The sequence below is a fragment of the Piliocolobus tephrosceles genome, chromosome 12, assembly GCF_002776525.5.
Source record: "Piliocolobus tephrosceles isolate RC106 chromosome 12, ASM277652v3, whole genome shotgun sequence".
NCBI lineage: Eukaryota > Metazoa > Chordata > Mammalia > Primates > Cercopithecidae > Piliocolobus > Piliocolobus tephrosceles.
Window position 1 is genome coordinate 62,047,546 of NC_045445.1, and position 15,678 is coordinate 62,063,223.

The 15,678-nt window shown below is 33.2% G+C and overlaps 1 protein-coding gene and 1 non-coding gene across 2 annotated transcripts in view; both read right to left on the bottom strand.

The window, feature by feature from the left end:
• The window catches only part of PCDH11X (protocadherin 11 X-linked), an 808,894-nt gene that overhangs the window by 783,918 nt on the left and 9,298 nt on the right, over positions 1-15,678 (bottom strand). The gene's annotated exons all lie outside the window — the stretch shown is intronic.
• Positions 6,116-6,306, bottom strand: LOC111536571. The gene has a single exon (XR_002729775.1). It is a non-coding gene; the product is annotated as a U2 spliceosomal RNA (small nuclear RNA).

Sequence of the window (15,678 nt, forward strand, 5' to 3'; positions counted from 1 at the left end):
GCGTAAAACTTCCACAATTTAGCCAACAGTGGGGATTATCTCTATCCATATGTGATTGAGAAAATGTGGGAAAATTCATAGTTTTCTACTCAGGCTATTTGGAGTCCTGCTGCCAAGATCATATACACACTAGCAAACTCCTGCAAGTCCTAATCCTAGGAAATACAGATTCATGTTTCTGCAAATTACTATGGTGACAAATACAGTGATTCACTAAGCAGCTGGAGTCATCTTAATACAATTTCCAAAGAATGTAATCAGTTATTAAAGTAATAGTAGTTACCATTTATTGAATTCTTATTACATGCCAAGAACTGTGCTAAGTGCATTTAATACAGCAATGTTATGATAAATGCACTGTTATTGTCACTTCTGTTTACATATGAGGAAATTGAGACTCTAAAAGTTTCAATAACTTGCCCAAGTTCACAGACCTATTAAGGTACACAGCTAAAATTTGAAAGATTTATATGGGTCAAAAGCTTAAGCTCTTAGCTACTACACAGACTTTATACAATACAAAATATGTTTATTTTTCACCTGCACTAAAATAAATAAAACTTAGTAAAGTTTTGGAATCAGAATCTAGATTGTAATTATTAAGGACATCACCCAATAAAGAGCTCTTCTGTTTGAAATGCAAGTTTAGGAAAAAAAAAAAAAAAAAAAAAAAAAGGAAAAGATAACTGATGGCAAATGGTTTTGTTAATTTATCTTTTTCTCAGGAATCAAATTTTGCAAAATTTCTGATAATGGGATAAACAGTTATACGGAAGCATCATTCCGTGTGTTTCTATAATCCATATTAAATTGCAAACACAATAAATCTGCAGAAACAAAAAATGCTAACATTTGATCCAAATGCCTATCTCATTAGAAAAATGCCTATTCATTCAATAAGTAATTGAATAGGAAAATAGATTTACTTGATGCTACATTTCATTGAAATTGATGTCGCATAATTGGGTAATTTGTACTGAGGCATTAATAGAACTGTGTTTCATTTTTCAGAAACTCATATTAACATTAAATCAGAAGTCTCAACTTTATAAAGTGACTTTCATTTGATCTTAGCCAAAAGGCTGAGAAGTGATCAAATCTCACTTTCTCCAGAAGTATGCATTATTCATAAAGAGTTCTCCAACACTAATTTTTACTTAAGTCTAAGTAATTGTCTGGACAAATCTGCAGATGTGAGGAGAAATTCAGAAGATATCTCCACTGATAATTATGCTTTTTCTCTGTTTCAGTACATCTGGACTGAGACCTTTGTTCATTGGTTGAAATAGATAAAATTGCTGATATTTAACCAATTTTGATCTGAAAAATATAAATTTCATGTAGTCCAGCTTCATATATTCTATGTAGATATTTAGTAGTCAGACTTTCCACTAATATGCAATTCTCCATACAAATCACTACATTAATGAGAAAAGATTTATTCGAAATATCTGGGGAAAACACAAAACTAAGTGTGCAGGAAAGCTTATTTCATGCAGGTGGGCATTAATAAATATATAGAAATTGTCAGAATGTGTGGGCCTTCTTAATAGTGTAACTTTAATATGGGGTGAGGAGTAGGATGTTTAAATATGCAAAGATAAATTTCTTATTTGAGAGCTGTTAAAAGCACAGCAGACAAGACAAGGTGTGGTGGTGAGAAGCAGTAAACAGGGGATCAAAAAAGATGTATTTTAGACAACAGAATTAATTGACCTAAATTATGTGCAGCATACTGTACTAGCATAGGTAACCGTAACTGTGAAGAAAAAATGACAAAAGGCACACAAATATGAGCTGAGAGAGAATCCTTCTCTAGTATCCACATAAAGAAAACTGCCCATATTTAATTTGAAAGATTTCCACTGAGCAGGAACACAGATTGCCAGCAACAACTTAGGTAGACATGTTACTCCATCTTCTCTAATGTGTGCATGCAGATGCATGTTTATGATTGTCAGCATTGCTCCTTAAACATATAGAATGCTATGATGGACAGAAAGAGAATCTGCCCCACTTGCTGGAAGGGCATTTTCTGAATTATTTCAGTGAAGCATTTTCTCTCGAGACCAATTCTTCAAGAAAGTGCATTGTTAATGCATCAGTGTGCTTTCAAATCAATCAGGATTTTATTGTTTCATTTAAATAAAGTTATTTAATATATGTTGGCCTTTCAGACTCTTCCCTTTCCTAAGCATCTTTCACATATATTGTCATCTAAGTGTGACTGGGAGTCATATGTAACACCTGGAGGACTGATAACAAATGCTACATTTAATACATTCTGAGAGCTTGATATTTGGAGTCTATGATGAATTCATTTACACAATGAAGAATCTTCCTGCAAAACAAATCATTAGTAATTAATATTGTAATCATATCATGTATAATTTCAACTTTACTGTGAAAATATTTATAGCTTTAAAATATGTAACTTATCTATATGAATTTACTTTGTGTATAAAGTGTTTTAAAGTGTTTATCACTCCAAAAATGTAACTTTCACTAATGAAAGAAAAGTTTATTCAGGAAAATTATGCTTGACTATTTCCTTCCCCTTGAATATAATCAAAGGTAATCTACTACTTCCATGCAAATGTTTTTCAATCAGTTTCTATTGAAGAAATCTCCTTTAGTCAGGCACAAAATGCAGCCGATGTTACCTTTTGTCCACATTATGACTCAAGACCCTCTTTTTTTTGTTGACTAACGAAAACAGAAAACGGATACTGCTGTTTAAAACTCTTTATGTTTTCTTTTAAATTCTTCTGAGTTGAATAAGTAACTGCCCTTCTTATTTAAATCATTTTACTTGAAGCCTAGATGGGATAATAAACTTTTTTTTTTTTTTTTTTTTTTTTGAGACAGGTCTTGTTCTGTTGCCCAGACTGGAGTGCAGTGGCATGATCATGGTTCACTGCAGTGTCCACCTCCCAGGCTCAAGTAATCCTCCCACCTCAGCTTCCAGAGTACCTTGGTCTACAGCCACATGCCACTACACCTAGTTAATTTTTTGTACTTTTTGTAGAGACAGTGTTTCATCATGTTGCCCAGGCTGGTCCGGAAATCCTGGGCTCAAGTTCTCTGCCCTGCTCTGCCTCCCAAAGTGCTGGGACTACAGCCCAGGGCTCCCAGCAATGTTTTAAGTAAAAATGAATTTCTATGTTTTAAGTAAAAATGAATAACTTTTGAATGTAAACTAAATATCCCTAACATTAAATGTAAGCCATCAAGTATCTTAACATGAATGATCAACTGAATATATTTATTATAGGGTTAGTTTGCCTTTGGTTTTGCCTTCTTTCCAAAGTCAATGATAGCAGTAGAAAGGGTCTAAATTTTCAAAAGAAAGCAATTGCTACCTCACATGCTAAATGGAAACAACCAAAACTAGGTACATGAACATTAAGTTACACATAGAAAATCATTTTAATTATAGCAAAATAATCTATTATGTATCATCTTTGTTCCAAACGCTAATAAAAAAATATCCACAGTTTTCTGTGTTAACTTTGTCAGATAACATTTAGATATACAGTATATCACAGCGTTATTCTCCTAGGCATATATCCTTTTACTGTGTATCTCCAAGATAATTGAGGGCTAAAGTCAGAGTATGGGGCAAGCAGTTGCTTTAAAGAGCCAAAGCACATATTCCTAATGGTACATTTTGTTTTTAGTTTTAGACAAAGAGATGCTTAAAAACAGAATAATAAAGGAGATTTTCAAACTGATTATTTTTGACACAGATGCCTATCTGTGGTAGAATAGAAGTAGGAAACAGAGTGAATTGCGGTAACATATTTAATCTTTTACATAAAAATTTCAACAACTTTATGAAGAAAGAGTAGTGAAAATTCAATGGAAGAAGGGAAAAAGAGAGTAGAAGGAAAAGAGAAAGTAGGGAGAAAACGGAAGAGTGTGAAAAGTGTTATGTAAAAATCTTTTCTTTTTGAGACAGAATCTCTCTCTGGCGCCCAGGCTGGAGTGCAGTGGCACGGTCTCGGCTCACTGCAATCTCCGCCTCCTGGGTTCAAGCGATTCTTGTGCCTCAGCCTCCCGAGTACCTGGGATTACAGGCATGTGCCACCTCGCCCGTCTGATTTTTGTATTTTTAATAGAGATAGGGTTATGCCATGTTGTCCAGGCTGATTTCAAACTCCTGGCCTCAAGCGATCCACTCACCTCGGCCTCCCAAAGTGCTGGGAGCAAATACAGGCGGGAGCCACCGGCAAAAACCTTAATGAGGTATCAGTTCAATCTCCCTACTATGTGAACCTGGCAACTTTCTTGAACCTTTTAACTCCCCTGACCTGGAATGTTGTAGGGTCTACTAAAGGAGTCAAAATGCTACTAGATAAAAGATATTTGGAACTGATTCTGTAAATGAAACCTCAAATGATCTGGTTTGTTATTCCTTGATTAGTACACATGATAAATGTAAATTTTTATTTAGGAACATATGTATAATCATTATATTGCCATTTGTCTAAGCAGGAATATTTAGGCATATGTATCCACATATGCCTCTCCATAAATACTAATGTCTAATATATGAATAATAGACATATATCTCTGTAAGTGCACTTGCAAAATGTGTAGAAAATATACAACTTTGTTATGTGGCATCTCATCTGGTTTTATAAGTTATATGTAACAACTAATTTTAAAAATGTATTCATTTACTTATGAACACGTATCAGTGTTCAGTGTTTATGGTAATTTATGAATATAAATGTTTAACATCTAGAGCCTCACACCTTTCAGTTCTATTCTGAATAATACATTTTTATCACTCATTTGCACAGTCAGACAAGTTGTTAAAGTCATTATTTTTATTTCACAACCAGGAAACTGAGTAGTTTTGCAGAAATTCATAGTAAATCAAGTGAAAGGCCAGAAATCTACTTTTTTTTTTGTCTTTAAACAACCTTATCAAGCTCATTTATATCATGTATCACATTATACCAAAAAAATGTGTTTTACTCTTCATAGCAAACAGTCTCTTAGTAATCATCTCACACTCACTCTTGTGAGCCTAGCACAATTCCTCAATAGACATGTGGTCTTTTACTTAACAGAACTAGGTATATTTGTGATTTATTATTAATTGAAGGATAATAGAAATTTTAGCTATAGATATACTTTTTTAATGTCAGTGAAGAAACAGATTTGTGTTTATGAGGTAATGGATTTAGTTAAAACCTTTATTCAACTTTGTGGAATATCCTAAAATTTTAATTTCAAATATGCATGTACGAGTTTTTTCAAGAGATAATTCAGGAAAACAGAAAATACGGAGTAGGTAAAAAAATAAGCTATTCAAAATCTCTGGAGAAGGGTAGCGTTTCATTAAGTATTAATTGATGATATATGATAAGGCAAACAGAATAAATGTGACTTAATCTTTTTTTTAAAGTATGTTTTGAATAGAAACATTTTATGATTTATTATATAATTTCAGAAATTATGTATATTATACATATTAAAAGAAGAAATAATCCATGTCTGAGTAAAATATGTTCTAACAAGAAATGAGTTCTTAAAACCTCACTGCTATCTGGTGGTAATATATCCCAACAGCAGGAAGACAACCTAAGTCTTACAAAAATAGATTGTTTTCTGTGACAAGTAGAATTTTCAAGTAACAAAGTGACACTGAATATCAGCAAGAGAAACATAATTTCTAAGCACTATTGAAAATAAATTTCTATTTGTCTAAATCTAATTTGAAGGCCATTGTGTATCATATATTTATAAAAGTGTCTGTGTACTTATATTTTAGAAAAGTGATTCTACTGAGTTTTTTTTTTTTTTTTTTTTGGGACGGAGTCTTACTCTGTTGCCCAGACTGGAGTGCAGTGGCACAATCTCGGCTCACTGCAACCTCTGCCTCCTGAGTTCAAGTGATCTTCCTGCCTCAGCCTCCTGAGTAGCTGGGATTACAGGCACCCACCACCATGCCTGGCTAATTTTTGTATTTTTAGTAGAGATGGGGTTTCACCATGTTGGTCTGGCTGGTCTCGAACTCCTGACCTCAGGTGATCCACCTGCCTCAGCCTCCCAAAGTGCTGGGATTACAGGCGTGAGCCACCGCGCCCAGCCTGAAACACCCGAGGGGAACACCGTTCCTGGAGGTACTGCAATACAAGGTCGATATGTGGAGTGGACATAGCAACCTCCTATTCCATCTCCCTGCTCCAAAAATCCATTTAATATATTGTCCTCGGATAGAGGACGTATCAGATATTAAACTGATAATAACAGATACTGCACTTGATCTTAGCCAAAAGGCTGAGAAGTGATACTGATTCTTTATTTTTTTTTTTTCAAGCTTTTAAAATAGCAAGATAAGAAAAAAACATAAAGCTTAGTTAATAGAATGAAAGTTTGGTTGGGTAAAATTCTTCCATGCTGTTTTCTTGTTTGTACTTATCAAGCAAATACATCTGTGTTCATCTATGTTTTTGTTTGTACTGCATTTGCATCATTATTGCATGATAGTTATGAAGAAAATAAATCCAAGAGAAGATATTTTAACTTTCGACTTACTTTTGATCAATATCTTTGACTCATAATATTCCATTTTGACTGATAAGCCGTAAGGATATGATTAAAGAATAAGGAATTGCTGCATTTTAGCTGTCTTAAGGAGAAATACAGAGTGAGTTTTTTGGACAATAAGGTTAATGTCCACATAAAAATAAAACCAGCAGTTAATTTGGAAGAAAATCAGTTAAAATAATTGATTGATTCAACTAGATGTACTATGCAGATGGATTGTAAATAAACTCAATTCTCCCTTTATAGTTCAAACAAATGTTACTTAGTTATTTAACGCTGAGAGACATTTTATCCCTCCAGTATTTATCTCAGTATTATGAATCAGGATTTCTTAACAGAGACTAGAATTGAAAGCTCTTATTTTAACTTGAGATTGTCCAAGCAAATCCATTAAAAATCAAAGCTGTACATGCCTCTAGATCAAATCTGTCAAATTTCTAATACAAGTGAAGTAAAAATGCAATCATCTTTGATGAGAAAGATCACAAGCCATCTATAATTTTAATTTGCTTAAACTCGTTATATAACCTACAACAAAAGTAGAATTATCAAAGGAGAAAAATCTAGTTTTAAATTAGACACTTAAAGTGTGTGTGTTCACATTCACTAGGCTGTAACTGAATTGTTAATGACAGGCGATTTTATAGATAGAATATTTCTCCTACGGTTAAGCTGTCCAGCAGAAAGAAGAAAAACCGTAATATTCAGTTTAACTGATGTACTTTTATGTTTCCTCAAGGCATAGTGTTCTACACTCCTAACACAGTTAATAAAGCTAAGAAAAGGATAAAATATAAAACATTTATCTAAAGGGAAATTGAAAAGTTTATGTGCATAGTAATTATTAATATAGTTAAATGATATTTCAAAATACAAACAAAAATAAATTTATATTTCTCATTCTGGTTAAAAACCTGGACTATTAAGTGAAAAAGATGTGAGTGTGATCCCTGAAGTGGCCATTTACTGTTTTTGTACGTTTAGGCAAGTCTCAATTTCTATATTCATAACATGGAGATAATTAGACTACCTCCTTCTTCACAGGGGCACAGATGTAGACATCTAAGATATAGATAACTAAGGATTAATTTGTATCAGCTATATATATAATTATTATCCAGTATGCAAAACGTAATTATTTTGGTAAATTTGGCATTGGCATTTTAACCATAATCTTTGGTTCGAAATGAACTTGGCTTTTTCAGTTATTGTGAACTTGCTACTTTTAATAATCAGTTTATCAAGTCAGCTATATCTAGATAAGAAAATGATATTGACAATTTTTCTGCCCTTTTAGTCCCTTAATGATTTCCAACTTTACTTGTTTGTCTTCAGTAGCTTCTGAATCAGGGAGATTCTTCCTCATTGAATTTTTTCACCACATTAATAAAATTTTAAAAGTTATCTATATAGTAGTTTCAAAATAGTTATGCAATTAAAAACCTACACCTAAAATTTTCTCTGAAAATTAAAGACATTCAAATTATTTCTTAAAATAATTTACTCTAAAAATTTATGCTATGCAGTAGGAATACATGGCTCTGGTAGAAAAGAAAACAAAAAAGTTAATAGACCAATAACTTTTGCTAGATCAAATGCTGTCTGTTCACAAGGAAATTCTTTTACATTTTGGAAAAAAAGAGATAGCTATGTAAGATAAATTTTCGTTCAAACAAATATAACAAGACTAAAATATAACTGAGGTTGCTGGCTTTTATACTACTTCCTTGCACTTAGCCAAAACTTGTTAATTTATATTTTGAGAACAGCATGATCTTTAAAGGTGTGTTTACTGAAGAATAGTTTACAACTCCATTCCATTAATCTATTAAAAGTTTAATGTGGTAGACACTTTTAGCAATAGAGCAAACACATTTAAAATATTTAAAATGGAGCAAATATTTAATTTTCTGTAAATAAACAAAACCTAAATTCCATAAATTGAATGATTGGTAGTGTTTATGGAACACTAAAACTTTACCTTAATGTATTTTGGGGTCTTAAGTCATAGGGATCTGCTACTAAAATTAAGGTGACTATAAAACTGTTTTTACAGAATTTCTGCAAAACAAACTTCTTGGACTCAAAAGAGATCTAAGTTGCAGTAAAGTATTATAGTGACATTTCAGTAAAATTTAAAGTTCAAATTGTAGCATAAAACCTCATGTAGGAGATGTACCTAACATTCAAGATGGTAAATGCTATAATGTATGTAACACTGCTTTATAAAATTTAAGCTTCATTCAGAAAATTAGAGTTAGTATTTTTATGTCTTTAATGTGTTGAAAAAGAGTCACCATTTTACTATTTAACACACATTAGTTTGGTATTTACTATTCAAATCGATAACCAAAACTAGTTTTAACACTTTGGACTATTTCAGGCTATATGATCATTACACATGTGATTTTAAAAAATGTACATAAGCCCTTTTACTATGGTGAAAGATGTGACAGGCGATATAGTGAAAAGCACACTGACCAGGGAGACCTAGATTCTATTCCAGACTGCCTCTAAGTTGCTTTTGTGACCTTGGGCAAGTCACTTCAAACAGAATGGAACCTTCTGGAAAACAACAAACATTAAGTCAGTAGGTGTAACTGTTCATAGCTCATAGTTAAAAGGTATTTGAGTTTTAAGTTACTTCCAAAAGAGCACAAGTTATGCACAAAGACAAAAAAATATCAAAAATGACCTTCTGTGTTAGTCTGTTTTCAACTTGCTGATAAAGATAAACCCAAGACTGGGCAATTTACAAAGGAAAGAGGTTTAATGGAGAACTCACAGTTCCACGTAGCTGGGGAAGCCTCACAATCATGGCAGATGGCAAGGAGGAGCCAGTCATGTCTTGTATGGATGGCAGCAGGCAAAGGAAGGGGTTGTGCAGAGAAACTCGCATTTTTAAAACCATCACATATCATGAGACCCATTCACTATCATGAGAACAGCACAGGAAAACCCGCCCCACCCCTATGATTCAATCATCTCCAACCAGGTCCCTCCCACAATACATGGGAATTATAGGAGCTACAAGCTGAGATTTGGATGGGGACACAGAGCCAAACCATATCACCTTCCTGAGTAAAAATAGGAAAATCAAACAAACTAGAAATTCCAGGTTATTACAGAATGCCTAGGAACATGCATTTCACTACAATAACTCTTACTTTCTTCATTTGGAACCACTAATAATGACGACAGAAAGAAAATCCCAACAACAAACAATTAAGTATATTTTCATCAAAACACTGCTAGTTATGATTTACCTCAGTGTATTGCTAATTCAGTAGAACCTGAATATCTCATCACAATTTGTATTTTTTTGTTTTGCAAAGAAATGCTATCCCTAATCTAGATTCTGTACCTAAGAAACATTTCCTTCCTTATCCTTCCTTTATTAAAAATCTCAAATCACTACATAATTCCTAGGTTAAATTATCTACCACCAGTAACTCAGTCCACATGGCAATGGTGAAAAGCTCATGGAATCTTTAGTTACTCCTGACTAAATTGATAATGACTTTAGGCAAGTCATTTAGCTAATCTGGACTAGCCCAATTCTTCATTTGAAAAACAGAAATGGACAAAAGAAAGGGAGGATAAAAACGTCTGCCCCAGCTAATCCACAGGGTTGTTTGAAGTGTTAAATGGTTATATGTAAAGTCTTCTTTCAAGAAAACATTCACTAATAAATATCACATTTATGTAGAACTGTAGTTTTAAGGAAACTTTACAATAATGATAGTGTTTTTCTTATATTCAATAGCACTTCAGCACAATATGTGTCATCATTTATACTTTTAAGTCTACTAATTAATTCATGGTATTCACTAGAGAAACTAAACAGTTTGCTTCTCTAATAGCAAAATATATTTTTGTAATAGTTTCTAATAATCTAGTTCTTCCAATGGAAAACAAAGTATGAGTTCAGTAGATAAAACTATTCACCCCACATGATTAACTACTATTACAGAAATCTGTTATGGAAATGATTGAATGTAATTTGAATAAAATTAGAAACTTGAAACCTACCAAAGTTCTGTGATCAAGCATTGCCAGTACTCAGCCAGAGTAATACACTTTAGTGTATTATTAACACTCTATATCTAAGCCATCCCATAGCCATAATTTTCTTTTTTGCTCCCAAATACTCTCCTTCTAGACCTATTATCTCAAATATTTTTATCTTCACAGAGAAGACAATCCTTTGGAGTTTGACTCTGGTTTCTGAAACTATTTGAAAATAGAACCAAATCCTAATTTGTTTTCCAAGTTAGTATTCCTTTCTTGTTCAATGTGATAACATCCTTATTTCCTAGTCCACTATTGACTACTGTATAATTGTATAGTTATATTATCATATGTTTTAAATTACTAAAGTCAAAGATATTACAATAGTTTTGCCAAATAAGATTCAGTAAGTGCTCACTGAAACTTTCTAATACAAATTTAAAACTCCTAAAAAAGTAAATATATTCTAAATTTTTATTTAATATATACCCTTAATTATATTTGAACGTAATAAATTGGTGCATATATTAGCTGATAAAACAAATATTATTCCAGGGATAAGAACACGGATCTACTACTGTCTCTGACACCTAAAAGGTATGTGATTTTAAGAATAGAAACACTTGTCTTGCCTCCTTCCTCATATGCTAAAAATATATAATATATGCAATACCTGTTTCACAGAACTGTTGTGAGATTCAGATGAGACAAAATCTGCCAGAGTACCCTAAAATTCAATGAAAGCAATTTAAAAGTGATAATGTAATTATTTACACAGTAAAATCTGTGATATTAGTGAAATTGCCTTTAGTAGTTACTGCAAAGTGCTGTTTCTAGTATTTTCTTCAGTTTTTGTGTTAAATTTCATGATAAATCTGCTTTGATTTTTAGTTTACCTGTTTCAAAAACTTAGTAGTTTCAGTTAAAACCAAAGCATGTTCTTGGGTGATCTATTAATGTGAAAACCTGCAATTATTTTTGCATCAACCTAATAGTTGCTATCGTTGGTATAGGATATAAATAATATATAAAGTGTAATGATATTTTAAAGGAAATACTGGATATCATGTTCTCAAAGCGTCTTCCATTTCTCTGAATCATGATGCTTATTTGAGGAACCTAATTGTAACTCAGAATTGTAATTTTTTTCCTAATGAATATAATCAATCCAGTTCCTTTAATGTTCTTACTAACTCTTTTGTGGTCCTATCATATTATTAGCAATTGTAAGTACTTAGACATTTAGTATATATTATATGGTATTGTCTTCTGGCTAATACTGCTCAACTTTCACTGCCATCTCTTTAAAATCTGTTCTTCAAGTATGTGATTTATGATGAAAATTTCATCAAGTTATGCAATATTTTCCTGTAATTAAAACTAAACTCATTCTAAGATCTACTCAAATTGATTCTGAACCTGGAAATATAACTGACTTAAAGTTATGAAACTGAATTGGAATACTCTGACACCATTATTTTGTTTAATATTTTGAACAATTCTAGTATTTGCTAGATTAGGTCAAGAAGTTATTTCATATTTTTTCCAATTATGAGTCTGAGATAGTCTGATTTTTTACATGTATTTCATTACATATGACTTTTTATTTTAATGCCATTATAAATTAACTCAATTGTTTCTTGTCCTAGAACATGAACAGATTGTGTTCACAGAACTGATATTTCTACTTACCATAGAGTAAGTTTTCTTCTTTATTCTTTGATAATGGAGCATGAAGATGTTTTGCTTTGTGTTTGTTTTGTCTTGATTCTTATATTTCTTTTCCTTTTTGTATATTTTGGATTTTCCCTCTCAATAAAAAATTCTAAAGAGATATAGGGTATTTTGGCTGCTATACATGCCCCATTAGGTACATGGAAACAGTCTATGCTTAAATGATAAGGTTTGGATTCGTGTACCTACCCAAATTTCATGTCCAGTTTTAATCCCCAGAGTTCAAGGAGGTGCCTGGTGGAAGGTGACTGGATCATGGGGGTGGATTTTCCCCTTGCTATTCTTGTGATAATGAGTGAGTTCTCATGAGTTCTGGTTGTTTAAAAGTGTCTGGCACCTGCCCCTGCTCCCCTTTCCTCCTGCTTTGGCCATGTAAGATGTGACTCCTTCCTCTTCGCCTTCTGCCATGATTGTAAGTTTCCCGAGGCCTCCCTAGCCATGCTTCCGATACAGCCTGTAGAACTGTGAGTAAGTTAAACCTTTTTTCTTTATAAATTACCCAGTCTCAGGTAGTTCTTTATAGTAATGCAAGAACAGACCAACACAGAAAACTGGTAGCAAGAGTAGGGTTCATACCCACATGGGCACTAGCTTAACATTATTAAGTAATGTTAAGAGTAATGAAATCCAAGGCAATTTTGGCAGACACTCAAGTTCATTTAGCACTTACAAAAACATTTTAATCCAATTGGCCCTTTATCTCACTGAGATCCTCAAATTATTACCACTAAACAAGCTTTGCTGTTCCTGTAAGTATGAGAGCTTAGAAAAGACTATTTCAGTTTCATTGGGAAGGTGATGACTTCTGAATCTCAATGGTACAATTAAGACGTTAATTCCAAAGGTGAAGTGAAAACTTTCAGTTGTTTTCCTAACCCTGCTAGAACCACACCATGTCTTCTAACAAGCACAATTTAAACATTTGCACTTATTGCAATGGTTGCTTTTAATGTCATTTGTTTTAATTTGATACTGTTTCTGAGCTGCACATAAAGAAATGTGAACTATGAAAGTTTTCCTAAACTGATAATGCATGAAAGTTTCACTTAGATTAAGGGACTATTCTGCTGTATTCTAAGATAAAAGTCTAGTTGTGAGGAAAGGGGTTAGCATGGTGTCTAATCTACCATTTGTTCCCATTTTGAGGCCCTTTTTCTTTGAGATAGAAAATACAAAATAATCTCTACCAAGTGTCTTTCGTTGTTGCTGCTGTTGTTGTTCAGCAAAATGTGAATACTAACAAGAAAATAAAAAAAGGTCTTCAAACTAGGTAAATGAAAATCTAATTGGCCATTTTACTCTAAAATATGACTGATTAGCTGATATGTTCAATTTTGATATTCCACAAACCGATTATCTTTAGGGATCTATACTATACTAAGACTTCTCAGAGCTTTTGGATTTCTTTAAAAAGATTTTAAGATGTTGGTACACTATTGACACTGTATGATGAATGGTTTTCATTTTTGAAATGGTATAATCGTATGTACAAAGTGTCCATGAAATAGATTTGACTGTAAAATGAACAAGCAACTGGTTGTTATTCTGAACTACAGCTTCAACCAATATAATCATACCAAAGGTTAAAATCAAATTTAACCTCTACATGCAAATAATTGTAAATCTATTTGAATTTAAAACTTTCATCTAATTTTTTTTTTTTTTAAAGAAATCCTGTTACCCTTGGCTTACTTCATCTTTATCATGTTTGTTTACCAGACTATGAATTAGCCCCTTTCGGATAACTGTAGTTTGAGAGGCAGCAGTTTCCATGTGTACAGGGAGCTTGTTAGAAATGCAGAATTTCAGCCTCACCTAGAATCTACTGAATCAGAATCTGCATTTTAACATTTCCAGATGATCTGTCTGCACATTAAAGTTTGAGAAGCACAGGAATAGAATGTAATTTCCTAGAAACTGCAGTTTAAAATAACAAGTTGTTAGCAGTGATGCTGATTGATTAGTAATTGTATATTGGTTCTATTTCTTTCTAAAGTGTTTTGATTCTGTTATATATGCCAACTACCCAATTTTTGAGCATTAGCCTTATATTCCCTTATCTGTTTACTCCTGTATGCAGTTCTGAGGCATTCAAAATGTCTGTGACTTTCAATGAATTCAAATGCTCTTTCTTAAGTAATCCTGCTTTGCACTCATGGCCATTATAAAATGGTCAGCGTATGTTGTAACTGCTTTATTTTATGGATGCTAAAACTGAATTCATGGACTAAGAAAGGCTGCAGACAAGGAAAGCTTTAAGAACTGTAGAGGCAGACTGAAGGGTAAAGGGTCACTGTCAAACTGAGCAAATTCTTTCCCGATCTAAAAAGAAAGGCAAAGGAAATTCTGCCTGATGAGCTCTCACGTAAAGGTTTTGTCCTGTTTGTGTGTGTTCCGTGTGTGAGTTTATTACCTATTCTTAAGCCTCTCTTTAAAAAAATTTAATGTATTCACGTTTTGGAAGATTTTGATTCTCACAACCTAGCAAACAACCATCAAATAACAATTAAGGTATTTAAGGTATTCGCTTTTCTTTCTTTCCTTTTTTTTTTTTCCTTGAGACGGAGTCCCGCTCTGTCGCCAGGCTGGAGTGTAATGGTGCGATCTTGGCTCACTGCGATCTCCGCCTCCCGGGTTCAAGCGATTCTGCCTCAGCCTCCCGAGTAGCTGGGAGTACAGGCACACAGCACCACGCCCAACTAATTTTTGTAATTTTTTTTTAGTAGAGACGGGGTTTCACCATGTTGGCCAAGATGGTCTCGATCTCTTGACCTCATGATCTGCCCGCCTCAGCCTCCCAAAGCGCTGGGATTACAGGCCTGAGCCACCGCGACCAACCAACACTTAAGGTATTCTAAATATACAATATGAGAAGTAAAAGAGAGAAGCTATCCAAGGCAGTTTCAAAAAGCTTGCATATTTCACACTAAACTGAAAATCAGGCCCTATCATCCAACGCTCTGGTAGTTCTCTTTCTTCTCTATTTCCTTTCTCCTCACCTCTTCCTCTCTGTCACAAAGTAAAATAAAGCAGTCTAAGATTACTCAGGAAAGAAAGGAAAGTTTTGCTTTGTCATAATTCTCCTGCCTACCTTTGCCTGGCCCATACTCCCTAACAAACACACATATGCCCTGACATAGAGAATGAGATTATGTAGCAAACATCAAATTTTAGAGAATGCACTCAAAATCTTCCCCAGATTACATTTAAAACCTAAAGTAAATGTGTATTTAACTCTTTAGGGTAAATATGCATTTATAAAAATAAAACCATCCTTCCAGGAATGTATATTCCTAGCCATTTTAAGTAAATGGGCTTTTCCAGTCATTTTTTAAAAAATTAAAATACTTAATGCATTGATACTTGAAT